We start from the raw sequence: 16,711 nt of genomic DNA, 5'->3' as shown, positions 1-16,711 counted from the left end.
GGGTTTAACGTGCCAAAACCACTTTCTGATTATGAGGCACGCCGTAGTGGAGGACTCCGGAAATTTCGACCACCTGGGGATCTTTAATGTGCACTTAAATCTAAGTACACGGGTGTTTTCGCATTTCGCCCCCCTCGAAATGCGGCCGCCGTGGCCGGGATTCAATCCCGCGACCTCGTGCTCAGCAGCCCAACACCATAGCCACTGAGCAACCACGGCGGGTTCTATCTATGTCGGCCCCGATCACGATCAGAAGTGTAGCTGCTTCACCGGAATTAGATAAGCTCCTACTTTAAGCTCCTAAACTACTGTTTTTTTAAATATTTACACGAATCCTTACCCGCTTCATTTTAGAACCTACGATAGACATAAATAGTTACACATTACGCCATTCATCTGTTTGCGTAGTGAAAGTAGCGCCGTGAATTTAGAACATACTTTTTTGTTCTTTTGGCGCAAGTCTCTTGCAATAGAATCATACAAATACTAATCTATGGTATCTCTTACCGCACCTTTTACCAGGTTACTATACCCTAATGAGTAATTGACTCATGAATTTTAGTTTAGGATCCATGCATGACGGAGAGCCAGCATTACCATACATTCCAAAGAGCCCAAGTGTCGAAGCTTGCCCGGATAACGGGCAATACATCATGGCGACAATACACCCTATCCCGCCACTGCCCCCATTGTCAAAGTGCACCCGCAACCAAGTTCTGGCTTACCTGAAGTGAGTATTGATTCTGTGCATCTATCATCAGGTAGCTATGTGCAATTACCTCCCACAGTAGAAGCATTCAGGTGGGGTAAAATAGAGAAAATGCTAGAGTTCTATGCTTTCAGTGCACATTTAAGAGCCTCAGGGGAACAAAACGTAATCCCGAGTCCCTAATTAATGCCCGTCATAACCCACTGTGTATTATTTTAACGGCATGAAAACTAAAAATTAATTTAAAACTCTTCCTCTGATAAAGGAAGCACTCGATGTCACATACATATAGCGCTATTCTTCGCTTGAACAATTCCTATATTTGAGTGTAAATAAAAAAGAAAAAGAAACTTGAGGTCCACTGGAGAGAGTGGTGCATTTAGTTGCCACGGCGATGTACAGAAACTGCCCATCCCTTCACGGCATACTTCGTTGTTCATTGCACATGGTCGTGAATTACAATGCGTCAAAAAGCTTTTTACGACATAAGCTCCACCTTACATGATGTAATTTGATTTAGTGTAAGAATAATACTGTGCCATTAAGAGGTATGTCGAATGCTTGACATTTTACAGCGAAGCTGTTTATGGCTAGGGTCCGGTGAATTTTTTCTGTCCGTCAACAAATCACCGTGTGCACAAACGCAGTCCTCGAATTTGATGCAAAATTGTTTGATTCTATGGAAAACCTTATACATCTCATCACTTCGACATGCATTTTCAGTAGATTATTTATCAATAGGAACCATCTTCAACATCACTAGGCTCTAAGGTAGATTATAATATTTTTTGCTTGTTTACAGGTGTTTGAGCCATTGCTTAAGCGGGCAAGACCCATTCATTTTCTTAATTGACGGACAACTTTCTCGTTGGGTAGGCAGAGAAATGTTTACGTATTTCATACCAGAAGTGATACGAGAATCAGTGTCCGTAGCTATCCTCACGTTGACCACCAATCGTACCATTGTTCGTACCTTTGTTCAAAATTCTGTCATCTCTGGGTCCTGTGCTAGACAGGTTCGCTGGGCACCCGCAGTCGCATAGTGGAATGGCTCATGGTTTTCTAAAACGAAGCTCGTAGGCGCCCGTTCCTGCGGCGAGCGGCGGCGTCGGCTCCGTAGCGGCGAAACCACGCGAACGAGCTCAGCGAAAAATGAAGGACGCGAGCGGCGAACGGCGGAGACCAATAGAGAGTCGATAGCTGAGCGGGTTTACGGGCCAGCGGGTCCAGTAGGCCAGCGGAGAATGGAGCGGAGCACCGCACGAAAGCAAGAGATTTAGCTCAGCGATCCCTCGCTTGTTGGAGCAGAGTAAAGCAAGAGCAGAGCGCCTTGCTACTCCACCTGTAGAACAAGGTTGGAGTTACCGGGAAAAGATCAGCACGATCACTTCAGCTTCTCGATCGCGATCATTCGCTTCAAATCACCGCCAGAAGGCCTCGTTTCTGAAACCTCTCGCAGGATACAGAGGTCCTTTTGAGTGGTGAAGCACCTGCGAGGCTTTTTCGCCTGCAGGCGAGCCAGCGCCTCGTCTCAAGAGGACGCCAATGAGATGTCACTGCTGTTCGTGCACCTGGTCATCATTCACTTCGCAAAACCGTTCTTACACTGCGCGCGCTTCGCTGGGGAGAATATTGATGGCGAGGAGTTACGGAGTCGCCATCTATCGGAAGCGCCTCGCTGGTGTAGTATGAGGGATCACGCGGCGCGCTCCTCATAGGTTTTGCTGTCAGCGCTCACTGAAAACACCACGCGCGAGCGCTCCCGGACATTTCTGTAAGTACTTTCGAAACGAGAGAAGCTTTTTACTGTCTAAACAATAATCTTGGGCAAACTGAAAGCACGGAATCGTTTACAGACGCTATCTCTTCACCGAATACGTACAGTGAACGCAACGCAACTGCGCGCGGTCACCGCGATGGAGTCTCCGAACCGGCTTCTTGCGTGAAAGGTGGGCAAACGCTGAGAGCAAACTATGTGAAATATGTTCTTATAGTGTTTGTATAACTAAATGGAGCGTAATAGAATTAAGCCTCAATGCAGCGATCGCACAGATTCGCAGCAACCGACTGCGCGTCTGCGTGCTTGTCTGCGCACTGCTTCGCTTTCGCTGCGTGCGCGTTTTCGCACCGTGCCATGAGCTTTAGGCCGCAGAATATGAGCATTTGACAGTATACAAGCAACCATTGTTGCGTGGCCGCTATCAGAGCTGTTCCAAAATAATGTCGTTGTAGAGACTTCGACGCCTATGGGGACTGTGATGTGCCGTTGCGAAGATTCAATCTTTTTTTTTTCTAAATTCTTGGACGTTTCAATATCATTGCTCGAGTTTCGTCACACTATGTTTATCGGTGTTCTCAGCGTGCGATTTCCCGCTGCTTCTTTTTTGTAATCCAGTGCATTAATTCATAACACAAACATAACCATATGCCATGCTCTTTTTTTATGTGCTTCTTACCGCTCCCTTTCTCCTCCAGTGAACTTGCCAGTATATATAGCATGGACAAGTTTATAGACGAAACCGTCATGACATCAGACGGGCGGCGGACTCGGACGAGCGTCTCAGTGCGCGTTTTCCGAACATGCAGACCCGGCACCGTAGCAGAAATCTTCCTCGCGTCTGTGCTTGCTGCATACCCGAGTTGTAGCCGATGGCTGTTTGCCGGTTTTATGTTTCGCGAGCCAAGCTTCACGCAGCTTCTTGTCCTGCGGCTACGTGTGAATAAGGCTGACACCGGGCTCCGTTGCGTACGTCCGGCACTGCGGCACCGAGCAGTAGCCTTCCATGTTGAGCGCCTTCAAAGGCAGCCACTACCTATTGTAGTGCTTTCAAGCGTTGTAAAGGAGACACTGGAAGCGGGAAAATCTCGACACTAAATGAGGACCGCAGCGTACGACGGAATTTGAACTCTCGTTTTCAGCTTGCTCCGGCGCTCCCGAACTAGCCGACGCGGCCGCTATGTCCACGTGATCCCTAATAGCACGTCACGCCGACGGTGGCGCCAGCTGTTCCAGTGCTGGAGCTCGAGGCCAGCCAGCGAGCGAGGTGTTCCGTAAAACGCTGGCCGCCCGAGCGTACGCGCGCATGCGCAGTGGCGCCTACGCAAGCCCGCTCAATCCACTGAGCTATACCAGGCCCCACACACTCTCAACTTCAACAAATGGCCACAGAGGGCGAAAAATCAATCGAGGCGTGTTTCAGCGTAAGCGCGCAAGTGGAGCTACTGTAATTGGTCGAATACATTAATTTGTGCTTTTTCTGCTAGGGGCGCTAAACATGCTGAATGTTTTACTTTACACAAACCATTGACATAAACAATCGAGGTATCTAAGGATATTTTTTCACCTCAGGCAAATAGGCAGTCGATTTTTTTTAATTTGATTGTTGGAGCTGCTTTTTAGTCATAGCGTCAATGTTTTTGTACTTGATTAACCACCGACAGCCGACAGCCTATTGGTATCGATGTGTTTCCTGGCCGTTGGCGTTCGACTACTACGGGGGTAAAACATTTTCGAAAGCATGCTGCTTTCGTCTGCGAGTCATTACATAGACTTGCTGTAAAGAGGTCTACTCTTGGCAAAAAATAGTGCCTCATTTTGTTTAGGCGTTGATTATCATAATGAATGCGGCGGAGGTTGAGGGAGTACGCTTGAAGGTACGTTTTTATGCTGTTGATCTCCATAACACCGTAAGTACGCAAACCGATGTCACAGAACATCCGACGCATCATTGTGTGTTCTCCGCCATCGCTTCTTTGCTGTACGCCTACTAATTCTTCATTTCTTCTTCAAGTGTTGTATCCTCCTTTTGTCCTTGTTCTCTTGTGCTTCACTTACAGTATGTCGTTCCGTCAGCTGTAATGTGCATTTGCAAAACCAATACGTTTGATAAGACGCAGTGGTTATCATAATTTCACTACACATGTATTAAGCTGGCACATATGGTTCAGATGCAGATACCTGTATGCAGACTTGCACGACGTTGATGCGGAGATTAGGATAATTATGACACCCGTAAGGAAGAGGCAGCTGACGGCCGTAAGCTGTTGCGTTATTTCCGCCAAACTACCCGGCCTGGTAGTGCTGTAAAGATGCCGTATAAAAGTGACACGCGGTGACAGGGAAATTATTATACTTAGCAGCCGACCGTACGTTTTGTAGCTTAGGTCTTCTTTCTTGTGCCTTTGTGCTACCCTTATTAATGAGCCATTTCTTGACTATGTTCTTGACTATGTAACCGCGTTTGTGTGGATGCGTAGACGTGTGCTTTTTGTTGTACTTGTAAAATGCAAATAAAATATTTTCAGGCTTACTCAATCTTTGGTGTCGTGTGCGTTTATTCCATTCGAGGCCATCGTGCCTCCTGGAAACCGCATTCTGTCAGTAGCCCTACACGAAATGCAACAGCTGGAGCGCGGCGGCACAACTATTGGTAACGGCGGCGTAATAAACGAAAAACCGCTCGGGATACCCTTAAAAGTCAGTTCAGAGTGTGCCTTAACTCGATATGAGTCAGCGCTACATGAACTCTGCTGCGCCTTGATCGTGCTCCCGCCAGTTTGGTTGCTGTGTGGCAAACGTAGCGCCTACATATATATATAGGCGCTACGTTTGCCACACAGCAACTAAACTGGCGGGAGCACGATCGAGGCGCAGCAGCCAGAAACCCAGTAAAGCCACAGAACACCTGGTAAAGCGGCCATACTGTGCGAAACCCCGTTTCCGTTTCCTGTTGTACAGCGCCACCTGTGGTCGCATACTTTAGTTCACGACGCCACCGCTACGCTTATTTCCGTAGCACTGAGGAAGGTACAGTTTCCCTTCTCTAAGTTTGTATAGGTGTTCTGTGGCTATACCTCTCTGAGATCGGGGCCTTCAGTAACGTGCGCGCGGGAATTGCTATCATGCGGAGCCACCCGACCACTCGTTTCATATTATTGCCCAACACTCACACGCGTCAGCTCTCACTCGCGCTTCTATGGTTTGCTTCGATTGGTATCGTTCCCCCTTGTTTCGATTGTCATGATTTGCAGTTTTTGTTTTCTGATTGTATGTGCGACACCATTTGTTTAGTACTTTCTCTAAGCCGCGCGGTCACCAGCGATTACACCAAAACCTTAGGCGAGTCCTGTATAAAAGCCGACACGCTTGACCCGCACATCATAATTCCGACGATCGTCGACTCTGCTCGCCACAAGCGTGGTTGGGTGTCACTGGCTTTGTTGGGCGCAAGTTCGGCGAATAAATCGTTAAATTTGTAACTCACAGTTTCGAGACTGTGCCGCTCTTCACTATCGCCACCAAGTGATGGTATAATCGTAATGCAAATAGCGTCAGCCGGTTTATTCTGGACAACGAGCGACGACACAGTCGGAAGTGCCTCGTCTGCCGCAGCTGCAAAGCTAGCTGCCCGAGAAGACGCTCAGCGCCGCTGTGGAGAGGACCCTGTCGTTCTGAATCAAATTCTCTGCCAAAATATATCGCGAATTGAAAACACTAAACAGCTGGGCCAAAAAATTCGCATTAGTGAGTATCGTAACGGGAATTTTCTCGCTATAATTTCGCATGCTCCCTCAAGCGGACATTGTTAAGCAACGTTCGGTTTGGCAGATATACACGTTATCGCAAGACATTGTGAAGACATGGTCAGGTAGTTTCACCGCATAGCAGTGCGCGGAAACAATAGTATAGAACGACCGTGGTTCATTAGTGGCTTTGGTGCTGCGCTGCTAAACATGAGGGGTGGGATGAAATCCTCGCAGCGGCGGGCTTCGTTTTGGCGCGTAAAAATCTCAGCATTTTATTTAATATAAATTGTAGCCTAATATTTGCTTCGAATACGCGGCAGATAGCGCCAGCAGACACGACCTTCACCAAAAGAAATCATTAACTCTATGAACAGCGAGCTCATGGCGCCAGGTAGCTCCTGCCTAATAAGAAGACGGTTACATCGAATTTTAAAAACCTTATCAAAAAATATCAGGTGATGTAAGGTCACCGTCTTTGTCTAGAAACAATCTAAATCAGCAAATACTTAAATGCCATTGCAGCTTGCCCCCTCCACCCCCGCCCCCTTTCACAGGTACACCCTATTGAAAACACGCTCCAATGACGCAAAGGGGAAAAAAGTTACATGAAATCGGAGCAACAAATAATACAATACAAACCCCACGAAGCTCACACAAACTCCAGTACCTTTACTAGCAAAGTAGGCGACACTTTACCATGTGGCTTCTCTTTGTCGGTCGTGAATGGTGTAGCCGAGACACCACCATAAGGTGTTAAGCGTGAAGCACGAAGGGTAAGTGCACACGCCCAAGGTTCTAAACTCCGGCCGGAATTTATGCTGTTTGTTCACAAAGTGTTGCTCATCATTAAAAAGCTGTTAGCCATCACAGCGTGGCTCTGGTTTTTTTTCTACCCCAAACAAGGTTTCTGAACTCTGCCCTCGAATTTGCTACGGAAACGAACATGGTGCTCCAACAAAGCATGATAAGTCGTTTGTCAAGTTTCGCCGAGGTGTAAGTTATGGTCATCCCGTTGCCTTGCGGCAAAGTGAACATCGCCAAAACCGAACGTTGCGTAACCGACCATCTAATGGAGCATGCGGAAAATGTAAGCAAGAAAAGGGACAAGGGCGCACGTATGGTTGTCACGTTAGTAGGGATGGTTGTGAGGCTTGTTCTTCGGAAACTACCATTCTGGCCAGCAGTTGGAACGCTTCTTATTCACTTGCATTGGAAGCAATTTTTATTAAAAGGAAACGGAAATCGTCATATAAGTAAGCCGTCGATCGCACTTCTTCATTCAGAGGCCGTCTTTTTGCGCAACAGCCTTTCACCTGTATGTTTGCTACCTGCGCGGTTCTTGCATTTTATGTGAAGCATATTAATAGAGCTCAACCCAGCTCCTCAGGCGCGGCGGTGTCGCCTTCAATGACCCCATGCCATACCACGTGACACCGTGACGTCACGACAGAGGAGAAACGGGGCTCCAACTCGCGCCGTCGCTCGCGGCGTCGCCTTCAAGGCTGACCACGTGACACCGTGACGTCACGACAGAGGAGAAACGGGGCTCCAACTCGCGCCGTCGCTCGCGGCGTCGCGGCGGTGTATAAGCAGCTGCGCTTGTTTCTAGGTGACTTTGGCTCAACTCTTGCAAGCTGGGCTGGGTGGGAATCGAACCAGGGTCTCCGGAGTGTGAGACGGAGACGCTACCACTGAGCCACGAGTACGCTGCTTCAAAGCGGTACAAAAGCGCCTCTAGTGAATGCTGTGTTGCCTTAGAAACGAGCTGTTTCTAAAGCTGGAACCACATGGCGCCTTTTTCACGAGCGAAAAACGCGACGGGCGGCAAACGCCCGCGTTGTCGCCGACGCGCGAGCACCCGTACGAAAAAAAGGAGCGGCGCTTTCGCGCCGCGTTTTCCGGGTTGCCAGACAACATAACTCTCAACGACATGTATTGTCTCTGTTACCGCATATATAATATGCCCTTAAACTTACAGAACACTACAATAAAAATAATCTGAGTGCAATTAGACAGCGACATTTCTTTCCGAAGTGTATTTATCAAGCTTAATTTCAAGCAGCATTATTGTGTGCGATACTGCGACTATGTACCTTCCGCATGCTGAGAAGCCGTTGCTTGTTTACAACTTCACACACAAGAAGGAGGGTCGGCCGCTTACTACCGAGCAGAAGAGGCTATTGCTACTATTTAGGGGGATGCTGATACTGAAGCAAGAAAAAATGCGGGTCAGGAGGTACATGTGGGTGCGGCCTGCCTGGTTGAGAAGAGAGCGAGCACCATACACTGGTAATATTATTAGCAAATTGTCTTGCCAGTATTAGCGATGAGACGCGACGCTTCTCCACTTTAGTTATTAGGGCCTCGTTGAAGGTTGCTTTGTTCATTTTAGGTGAACACGATGCGCGAACCAACACGATGCGCGAACGAAATCACGGTAGCACATGTTTTCCTTGACGCGCGCGCCAGTTCTGCCGAGAAAAAAAAAATTCCGCCAAGGAGGTTCCGTCGAGATGCGCAGAGAGCAGGGCCATCTGGTGGCGAAAAAAGAACCAGAATGCCACGTGACCAAATGCCACGTGACTTACCTGAACTCTGATTGGTGGACGCGCCGCGCGTCGCGTTATTTTCTACTCCGAGCAGCAGCACGCGGCGGCGCGATTTCGTGACGGATCATGCTGGGCACGCGTCAAAATGACGCGCGCGTCCCACCATCCGCGCGTCAATCGCGCCTGAAATCGCGCCATGCGGTTCCGCCTTCAAAATGACGCGCGCGTCCCACCATCCGCGCGTCAATCGCGCCTGAAATCGCGCCATGCGGTTCCGCCTTTACACCCCTTGGCGGGTCGACGGGAACGCTGTCGCGTTCCACTCTTGAAGGCGAAGCAGACTTACGCATGAGTTGTTTCTTCGTCTAGCCGAACCAAATATAGCCAAGCAACAGCAGTTCACCAGGCTAAACAGTGGTTCAACAACTAAAATAAAGGCTAGTATGCTTCGCATCCTGGGCTTAACCTTAGCTAAGCCACAGCCATTTTTTTTATTGTGCGCTTTCGCAACAAAGGGATATATATGCGAGAGTGTTCCCACTAATTAACATTTGCGAGCGCAGCGCTCGTAAATGTTTTTTCCTTTCCGTGTGTGTTCATATTTTCTTTGCTAAAATATTCCTTTTCATCAACTTAGCTGAGAACAATTTCTACCTTTGCAGCTTTAAGAAATTTTAACGATGATGAGGATCTAAAGTATATTTTCATAAATATTTTTTCTTATTTTTCAGAACTGATGATGCTGCGTGTCTACGAAATGCACAGCCACGACGCTCACCTCAAGTTTTCGAAGCACTTTTGAGACAGCCTTTGTTAAACGCAAGCAAATACTGCAATTATCTTCATAAAGATGCGGCAACTGTAGAATACAAGCCGGTAAATTTCCTGTGCCACCAATATGCAATGATTAATAACAAAATAAAATTCGTTCTGTAGCTTTTGGGAGAATCGGTAGTGCGGCATCGACTAGTGCGAATGAGCAAACATCGGCTCCCGATATCATCAATGATTTCAGGAGGTTATTCACCCCAAATCGAAGTGAATTTCGTACCAGCGAAAGCAGCAAGTTACACGGATTCCGCGGATACCGGATTTATTTCGGTGGGTGGACCCTTTCCCAAATTTTTCTGCATTTGAATTTTCAACCTCGGCGTGCAAAGGCGGGTAGGCCTAGGGCTAACAGCGCAAGTCACTCAATATCGCCATGGAAATCGTCACCGGTGAGACGATATCACCGGAAGACGCGAATGACCCGGGCTGGATCGCATACAACGGCAAACCAAGCAAAACCAAGGCCATTCAACCCCAATGAGCAAGTTCGTCAAGCATACGTGGTAGACGAAGGAACGGCGATTGCAAAACCAGACCGAACCGAGCATACCAGCGCCTCGTCGCTACCTCGAGACTCCCTAAGCTACCGAGGGACACGCTCCGTATCATCGTCAGACCCCGAGACGTTCCAACGTGACCAAATCCACAACAGTGCAGGTTGAGCAAGCATTGGCAATGGCGGCCGACCTGGCTCCTCAAGACCTCACGGAAGACTCCATATGCCCCAACGTAATTCAGAATATCTTCATCATCTGCACCCCCAGCGAACATAGCACAAATGCATATGCCGCGGTGCAACATATTCGCATGAAAAACACTACATATCGGTTTGCGGTATACCCGGCCCCACCGGATAATACCTGCCAAGGCGTAGTCCGAGGGATTGACCTCGAACTCAGGGACTCCCAACTTACGCTCTCAGGACCTTACGCAAACAAACCTTTAGGCCCTCAGGATACAGCACCGTCTCCCAAAGAGGAGGGTACGCAAAAATAGGCATCGCCACGCTAGTTAATCGAAAATTCGCGCACATCATTCACCACGCCCTACCAAAAAACAGTCACGTCCAGGCGATCCTAATCGAGCTCGTACTTCGGCCTCGATACTTGCGCGATGGAGAAAGCAACGTCTGAACAGACGTCTGCGCAAACGCATCGCGATCCTCAACCGAGACAAACTAAAACTGTACGGAGCTCACAAGACTCCAATGACACGAACTCTGTTCGGCAGTCGACGGCCGCATGCGGACAGGAGGTAAGTGCAACCTTCTGAAACGCATGTTATACGACAGCCAAACGAAGGATAATCAAAGCCACGCGGTAGACCGACTTCGACGCTCACATAAAGAGAAAGGGGGAATGGAAGACTCCTGCCTGGAAGAAATTACCAAACGATACCTTCCTCTAGGCGACGCTCACCCCAACGATTACCTGAGCATAAAGTGCGAAACCACTCCCGAACTAGACGCTGCCTTCACGGCAGCAGACGTCCGAGAGGCGCTACACAACCTAAACAGCAGGTGGGCCTCAGGACCCGACAGTATAACCACCCGACTGTTACGTAACTTAGACGATCAACCATTACATTACTCACGAAAGACATTAACCACGTGTGGGAAACAGGAGAGGTACCAAGGCAATGGCGCACTGCCATGGTGGTCCTCATCCCAAACCCGGCAAACCACTTAACTTCGACAATTTACGCCCCATATCCCTTACTTCATGCGTGGCTAAAGTAGCCGAGAACGTCATTCAAAACCAAGTGTCACACTGCATTGAGCAACACGAACTCCTCCCACACAACATGGTAGGGTTTCGACCCCACCTATCCACCCAAGATGTCATGTTACTCCTAAAGAGACAGATCTTCGACGTTAAAACAGGAGACGTTCGAGGCATCCTCGCCCTCAATCTCACTAAAGCATTCGGCACAGTCTCCCACCGCTTCCTACCGGAGTCTGTGGCAGGCCTCGGCCAGAGATTTCTGGAGTACGTACACTCCTTCTTAAAATACAGAGAAGCCTGACTGCGAGCCTCACAACTTACGTCCGACCCCTACACGCTGCGCTCCGTCGGAACACCGAAAGGCTCTGTCATCTCTCCATTACTATTTAATACAGTGATGAAGGGACTCGCAGACAAACTACGAGACATCCCAAAAGTAAACTACGCTATATACACTGATGACATTACCATCTGGAGCCCGGGAGGCTTCCTGGCAGACGTGGAGTAGGCATTACAGTCTGCCCTAGATGCCACGGAAGAGTACCTACTAGATACAGGAATGAAACTATCCTCCAAAAAACCGGAACTCTTACTATTTCGCAAGTCTCCCCAAGGAGTCCGCTACCAAACTCCTCTAGACGAACTTCCGATCGCACTACACACAAGAGACGGACAACAGATTCCGCGAGTCAACCACATAAGCATTCTTGGGCTACTAATTGAAGCCACCGTATGCCACGGACACACGATGAAACACTTAACTGCCAAAACCGACAGCATGATCAGACTCATCCACAGAGTCTCGGGGCGCAATCAGGCCGCGAAGATAACCTCCTGCGCGTATACCACGCGATCCTTATAAGCCACAATAATTACGTCGCCTCTGCCCACAACTGGACGAAAATAGAAAAGACGAAACTAAACACACTCATGCGCAAGACCATCAAACAGGTCTTGGGCATTCCACAAAGAGCAAGTACAGCAAAGGTATATCAGCTAGGCATGCACAACAACATCGAAGAAGTGATCGAGGCTCAGAATATGGCACAAATACTCCGCCTATCCTCGTCCAAAGCCGGCAGATTAATCCTAAACGAAGCCAATGTCCCCCCTTCTCCCTATCTCGAGCGCGCGGTTAACCTACCGAGCGAAAGTAGAGATAAATACAGTCTCACCGTTTCCCAGAAACGTCCACCCACAACACAACGTGGGTAGGCGCCCAGACTGCGCCCACGCGATTCTCGACCGCACCGGCGCAAATCGTGAAGCCACCGCATTTGTGGACGCGGCCCAGTACGGGAATGCATCCGCTGTCGCGATAGCAGTCGTGGACGGCACCGGAACGTTACGGTCATCCGCATCGATTAAAACGACCACCAGCGCTAAAGGAGAAAAAATAGCAGTAGCCATCGCCATGGCAGACCCCACATTTACCCATGTCTTCACGGACTCGGGTGCCGAAATTCGGCCCTACGAATACGGCAACGTATCTAAAGAAGTAGTGCGTATACTACTAGCGAGCTCAAAAGAGAGCAAACGGTGCCTCTCCTGGTTCCCCGCTCACATGGGGAAAGACGTTCACCCGCAAAAATCTAACCTCAATGAAACGGCCGACGACCGTGCGCGAGAACTTGCCCGCCGCGACAGTCCCACGGCCTCCGAGGGGCTGGACATTCAGTTTCATGACCCGCTATTCACTTAGCAAGAAATCACCTCACACTATCGAAAAGGCAGAAGCAAATAGTCGCTCCCGCACGGCAAACTCGAACGCGTACAGGCGGCCACGTCTCGAATGCTACAAACGGACTCGTATCCGTCACGAGGCCTACTAATTCACTACAACTCAGATATTCCGGCAAATTGCCCAGACTGCCCAGAACTTTATTGCTCACTCTCGCACATGCTGCGGCAATGTACCACGTTACCAAAGGGCCCTCTCTCCAGTGAGCCCGAATGGGAGGAAGCCCTCAAAAGCCCGGACCTCAAACTCCCACTCAAGGCCTTTTAGAGGGCCCAAGAACTCGCGGAGCGTCCCCACGTTCCCTCCCCGACTTGGGTGTCGCCTACGGTTTTGGCCGGAGGAGTTCCCGGCGTAGGCTCTCCAACGGCTTGAAACTCCTCAAGACCTCAATGCAGTTTTTGACTGACTGACTGACTGACTGACTGACTGACTGACTGACTGACTGACTGACTGACTGACTGACTGACTGACTGTATCTTTTGGAAGACAACAGAATCGGAGATATTGCCGACAAGGTTAAGCCTTGGCGCCTTGATGCACAAGAGGGCATAGGGTGACTTTAGAAACATGCATATCAATGAAATTTCAATCTGATTTAGAATCTGTTCAAGACTGCTCAAGATACATGTTTCTTTTTTTTTTGTTTTCAGGCTTATAGTTATCACTACAATATTCAAAAATGCATATTGGTGTGCGTGACGACGAATTCTGTTGGCGCAAAAGAATACAACATACATCCCGCACCTGATTACACGCCTTGCAGAGAAATGACCAAGCAAGTAAGCAGCTCGTTGCTGTAGTTCCACACAATCAGTTTGCTTATACATGTATTCATAATAATTTCTTTTTATAAATATTCTTTCAGTTTGCCCCAAAATATATTACATTTCATACAACGCTTAGAATAAAGGCAAATCGTCGGGCTTTCCTAATTAATGCATTACTGTGTGAATTTAGCAACCAGCCCCACAGCCGTAAACTTTTACAGACAAGTGTATTACAAGGATGTTTTCCTATTGCACCTATCGCCACGATAATATTGCCTTAGCTTCACGGATAACGTATTCAAGTATATTCACAAATCGCTTTTTGTAACCAGTATTTCCAGCATAAATCGACTCCTTTTGACATACCTGAATTCCGGAAGCATGATAACACAGATGTACAAATATAAGCATTCACGAGAAGCCATATGCAGCAGACAAGTAATGTGCGCAGTAATATTGACGGTTACAAGCACTATAATATTTTTGTTTTTCAGCAGATGGGATTGTAATGCAAGCCTTAGAATATTTAGGGCCTCCTCTGCAGAAATTAATTGCCAGACTGGAAACATACCTAGGCCCCCTCGAGCAAGCTTATACTATAAGCTTGTTAGGCGATAAGTAATGATAGAAAATTTAAAGAAAGCATGGAATCAGCTGGGCAGTATTGCATATTTGCTTTCTATAAATGCAGATGTAGTACACTACACTGCGGTGCGACATGTTCATACAGTACAGACGACGCCAGAATCCAAGTAACCTCGTCTGTTGCAAAGCTTCAGAAAATAGGCGTTTGTGCCTCTCTTCATGAAGTAAATTATCTACACCAGGCACGGCAAAAAGTGCTCTGCGAAACACTCTGAAAGTTTTTATTTGTCAACAACATCATTTTCTTAGCCTCCTTTAGATATAATTACTGATGTTACCCGGAGCAGCAAGCATAACTAACTCAAATACATTGACATGCATCTGTACCGGGTCTGCGTAGAGCTTCACAATGGTATGCTCACTTGTGATGGCGTGTTTCCCATGATTGCATCGCGCAGAGCTAATGATGTGTTGTTGTGGAACATGTTAAGGAAACGGAATTCTAACATGACCCAATGTGTGGCCGCTGTATTGAACCCGTATATGCGACCGAAAAAATCCGGCGAATAATATCACCACCACCCACTTCAAGCTCGCCGAGCCTTATAAATGTCGGAGCTGCCATATCGAATGCCGAGTGTCGTTATTTCGCTCTCATTATTTCGAAAGAGAGTGATGAACCCGTCGTAGGCCACTCCTTGTAAGCTTCGTTTTTCGATATTGAGACATTGTGCACGTTCAACGGGCAAGCAATGAGCAATCTGTTGGCGCACTTTACCATATTGGGTGGGTATCCAAGCCGAGTTTTAGTGGAACATGTGCCCCCTGCGAGCCTCCAAAGAGTCTGTTGAATAAAGATATACCGATTCTTTTTTTTTTTCAGGTGTGCATCGAAGGCATATGTAGAGATATCCCTTCGAAAGGAAAGCCCTTTCACCAACAAGTAAAGCAACTTGCCAATCGCCAACTTCTGATATCAGATCTAGTGCTTATTGAATAAACACTGCCAGTACTTTATTTCGGGCCCTCTATTTGATAGAGGCGAGAAGAGGCGTAGCGCCGAAGGTAAACGTGAAGAGCATATGTGCGCCTACATTTTCCTGCATACCATTTACCATACCAAGCGCTGAAGTATTGCGCAGCATTTCTTTTTACGAGCATTGATTTCAAAATTTCTTCCTTTAACAGGGACAATTACGTCTACAGTTTCCTGGAGATGGAGCCGAGCAAATAGTGGTTCTAAATTAGGGAATGGGTGGGTGGCCGAATGCATTCTTCTACAACAAACCGTGCATGTTGACCGCTGAAACCAGGACATGAGTTACAGCAGCGCAGAAAAGTCCAGTGGGCATACTGCTTGACTATCCCTATACCCGCGGCCCACACGAAAGCTGCGGTAGGGATTGTAATTCTTGAACATTATATGTGTATATTCACATTCTCTTCTCTTAAAGCATGAACAATTGCCGCGATTCTTGTGAGCACAAATGACGTGCAGCGGTTTACCCAATAGCGTAGTTGTTTAATGTAGCGTCGGCTTCTGCGATAGTTTAAGCGATAGTGTTACTATACTGGAAACCCCAAAATATGTGTGGAAATCTCGTTGGCACATTTTCGTTTTTTGGTATTTTCGTTATCGCGCAGTGCTGCGCTGCTTTTGCTGGCTCGCGGAACTCGCACGAACTGCAAGTAGCAGGGCATTCAACTTCCATGCGATGTCGCTGGATGCCCGAACTATCTAAGCCACTTGACCAAAAAAGTGGCACAGACGGCGGCGCGGTCTGTCGGGCGCAGTGTTACTCACGGACGGCAGCAAAGGGTGGTGATGATGTTTTCAACGTCACCACTCCCCCAGTTGAGTGGTGCGAGATTTGCATTTCGAAAAGGGCATTCGGACCCTTCAGATGCAATTTTCGCTTAAAATACGTTTTTTTTTTCTTGAAACTAAACAACTGTTATCAGGTTTCTGGAATGGTATTTAAACAGCCTACGTCGACTTATTATTTGCCTTTAGAGTCCCTTTAAGCTAAGGAAAAGTCTACATCTGCATAAAAAAACGACGTTAAAATTTTTATCAGGTTACGGGACCTTACCGCATAGTGAAGCAAGAACGTTGTTTTCTTCAGTCATTTTCACAAATTCTTGTATTATGATAGCTACGTTCTTTTTGACACAGCTGCATGAGTACCCCTTATCTATATCTAGAGGCCGTGAGTGTGATTGTGTAACCTGCTGAGAGAAAAATTTCTCAGCAAGAAAGCAGATGTTATATCTGGTAG

General features: G+C 47.8%; 1 long non-coding RNA gene across 1 annotated transcript; it reads left to right on the top strand.

Moving 5' to 3' along the window:
• Nucleotides 1-356: 356 nt before the first annotated feature.
• Nucleotides 357-15,527, top strand: LOC129388272 (uncharacterized). Its single transcript, XR_011890774.1, has 4 exons — nt 357-730; nt 9,516-9,660; nt 13,731-13,859; nt 15,316-15,527. It is a non-coding gene; the product is annotated as an uncharacterized lncRNA (long non-coding RNA).
• Nucleotides 15,528-16,711: the final 1,184 nt, after the last annotated feature.

This window comes from Dermacentor andersoni, chromosome 10, assembly GCF_023375885.2.
Source record: "Dermacentor andersoni chromosome 10, qqDerAnde1_hic_scaffold, whole genome shotgun sequence".
Classification (NCBI taxonomy): Eukaryota; Metazoa; Arthropoda; class Arachnida; order Ixodida; family Ixodidae; genus Dermacentor; species Dermacentor andersoni.
This window is presented reverse-complemented; position numbering and strand designations above follow the sequence as displayed.